Source organism: Thermobia domestica, chromosome 4, assembly GCF_964235325.1.
Source record: "Thermobia domestica chromosome 4, izTheDome1.hap1.1, whole genome shotgun sequence".
Taxonomy (NCBI): Eukaryota; Metazoa; Arthropoda; class Insecta; order Zygentoma; family Lepismatidae; genus Thermobia; species Thermobia domestica.
The window spans coordinates 267,854,755-267,858,507 of record NC_137457.1 but is presented as its reverse complement, the minus strand read 5'-3'; positions in this window follow the sequence as shown (position 1 = coordinate 267,858,507).

Here is a 3,753-nt window from a genome sequence, read left to right as displayed (position 1 = left end):
GCAAGTGAAAAGTGTGGCTGATTGCTGACGAATAATGCAGCTATCAATATTAGCATCGTAGTAGCTTGTGTATTGCGGTAACACAGTGTATATGTTATGAAAACACAGTTATGATAACACAGTTCCTATTTCCACGTTCCCTCGTTCATTCACTTAGTTCTTTGACCACTGTGGTGCTATTTTGATACCGGCTCCGTGACAAACCGGTAATAACAGGCAAGTGTTAACCACATCAGACACTTGGAGTACAATTTATTTTGAGTCAACAATGAATGAAGCAATACAAATCAGACAAATATGATAGTGGATAGTGTAAAAGAGAGGGTGAAACGAATTCCGTAGATTTTTTTTTAAAAAAATGAAAAAAGTTGCTTCCCAGTACACGCAAAGTAATTATTACTTTCCCTCTTTTAACACCTCGATAACCCTATTTCGTACTTACCACCCCTTTCCCCTTCCCTTAGCACTGATTGGCCACCAGACATAATTGGCCATAGAAGACAACCCATCCTTTATTTGTTGGCGGGGTCTTTAATGCCAATATCCCCCATCCATTTATTCTCACTCTCAGGGTTGGATCAAAGAAGTATTATATTGTGTATAGTATAAGAGAACGAACCCTAACCTGGAGATTAAAAAAAAAAAAAGTTTTATCTATAGACACAACTTTTTTTTTTGTTAGCATTCCCTTTTTAACATTCACTCTGTATATATGGGCCCCCCTCCCCTCTTTTTTTCTAAAATTTATGTCTTGGTGCGAATCAGAGATCACACAAAAGCTTAAAATTTCAATTAGGTATTTTACAGGGACGGATGTACGGATTGAATTGGTCGTTGTTTGGAAGAAGGGAAGGAGAGGAGTATATAGTAATGGTGCAAGGGACTGGTTAATCCAAGGATTTTTCACACCCTTCTTTCCCATATACTGCCTGTCAAAGAGAGAGGGGGTATGTCCCCACGATATTATGAAATAGTTTTGCATATCAAAGGGAACGCCTGAAGTTGGCCATGAGAGTAATTACCTAGTACGAAACACAATATAAGTATTTAAAGGGGGAAAAAAGTGACAGAAAGATCTGCAGGTATTGTCATTCTACGACAAAAAAAAAAAAAAAAAAAAAGATGAAAGCATATAATGTGTTTGAAATTAATTAAAAATGTTTTTAATATCTTTCTATGTTAAAGCTAGGTGTCACCATAAACGCTTTAAGAGAGAAAAAATAAATTAATCGCTTTCCTGCTTTTGAATAGTCGTTGAACTCTGCCCTTTTGTTTTCAGTTAATTGAATATAAGGTTTAAGAAAATCTTAATCCGGATGAAAATACATATACTTTTCCATTAAGAGTTAAAAAAAATAAAGTTACTGGAGTGTTAACGTATATGGACATATATTGAGAATATCTACCCCACTTCTCTATCTCCTCTATGTCGCTGATATGCCTCAACCACAGCCTCCTGTCCATATTCTCCAATTTGCAGATGACACCGCTTACCTAGCACTTGGCTCTTCTGTCGACCGCATTAACAGCATCCTTCAACCTGTGTTGGACGACCTTGTCGGATGGTGCCTAAAATGGAAACTTAAATTAAATCCTCTAAAAACGCAAATGACATTGTTTGCCCGTAATAAACACAAATGCTGCCCCGCACGAAATCCTGAGCGCCTAAGTATTACACTTCTGGACACACGTCTTCCGCTCCACGATACTCTCAAATATCTTGATGTCACATTTGATAAACATTTAACATGGAATGCCCATCTTCGTCTCTTGGACGCCAACATCCGCCATCGCCTCAATCTCCTTCGACACCTAAAGGGCACAACGTGGGGACTTAACGCCAAACTGCTACTATACACATATAAAGTGTTTGTCCGTCCAGTGCTCACACATGGTCATCTTGCCTGGCTATCAGCGACATTCAAATTTTATGACCGCATCCAAACACTTGAACGGCGAGCATTACGGATTGCGTATTCTCTACCTCAACAGACGCCAACAAGGGAGCTCTACCGCCGAACCACCATGCCCACTATCCTCCCACATCTTCGCCGCTTACGCACCCGCTATATATTTACTCGTATTGCCAATGCCCATCCCATTATTGACGAACTCCTGCAACAAACGCCTGCGGTACCCAGATATACCTATCCACCAATAGACCATCTCTTAGCCATATATGAACAGGACCACTCACCTGCGCAATACAACCCGCATCGTCGTATCAACCACCACCATGAACATATCCACCGTCCGTTATCACCACCTGGCCTCCTACATAGCTTAATATCTTCCGTACACACCGAAAACTCCACCATTATGTCAATCCTTAATAATCAATAGCTGACTACCATCTCCCAACTCACATCTCGATGACCCTTTCTATTCCACACCATTCCATAACAGCCTGCAATTTTCTACCTTCTTATCATCAATAGTCTTTATATCTCTCTGGCTATAGAGAAGGCATAATCTTCTGCGGCCCGTCCATCTTTGAAAGACATGTGAAAAAAGAAGAATATCTACCAATATCATCTTACATTGTCACATAACAAACGGTTGGGATTCTTACAAGAAATGATATGGGCTAACTTTGTCACTAAAGAAAAACAATAACAAAAAAGCATGGGGGAAATCTTTGAAGAATATGGGTAAGTGTTCCAAAGATAAAAACAACGTTGGAATAAAATAATTGTATCAAATATAGAAGTAGGAGGGGGGAAAGTAGAACAGGTGACTAATTCTCGATGCCTAAAAGTAGTACAGGATGTCCCGTAAAGAACGCGAATTTTAAAATACCCGCCTACTAAGTTGCCAGCACTGAATGTTACATGATTTCCAGCGTTGCCAGATCTAGCATAATGATGCTAGATCTAGCATAATTTGCATGTCTTTAGCATCTAGCATCTTGTTTTTAGCATCCTGCCCAAATCTAGCATAATTTCAGCAAGTTTATCAAAAAGCCGCAAAACCTGGAGATGAGAAAGAAGTTGGTCGTGGGAAGAAAAAGAACGGCAGAAATGTATCCTCTTTCGTTGATTCATACAGTCGGTAAACCATATAGGCAGTCTCATTTTCCGAAGTAAGTTAGAAACGGCTTTGGGTTTTTTTCTTTTCTTTTTCTTTTCTTTCTTTTTCTTTTTCTTTTTTTTTTTGGTGGCTCCACTCAGGGTTTTCTAATCCTCTAACTGCGAGGCATGGGCGGAGCTATGGGGGCCATTCTTCCCCCAACTTTTAGACAACTTCATCATCTTTATTTCTTACTTCATGACCATCTTTATTCCTGAAATGAAAGGTCCGAGACCGACCAAACATCTGCCTCCCAGCAGACAATTCCCAACTCCGCTTACGCTGCGAGGTAATTTCCTTTCGAAATATGTAAACAAACACTTTGCATTCATTTATACGATATATACGCCATTGAGTCGGGCAACGATTGCACTAGTTTAGTTGAGTTAAAGCTTTGGTGCATGAAGTATTGAGTTCTATCCACTCATTCTTGCGCTCTGCATATTTTAAATTACGTTATCGTATCTCAACTTCGTTTTTTTTTTTTTAACTCCTGAATTAGTAATTATGAGGATCTAGCATAATTTGACCGAATCTAGCATAATTTCTATCAAGTTTTGGAATAATTCCGAGCTGTGAGTCTGGCAACGCTGATGATTTCCATCTGTTGCATTGTAGTTAGTAGTCACAGAGCCCCGAATAGCAATATAATTGTTATCTGCTTTCTGTGCGGGTAGGAATGGG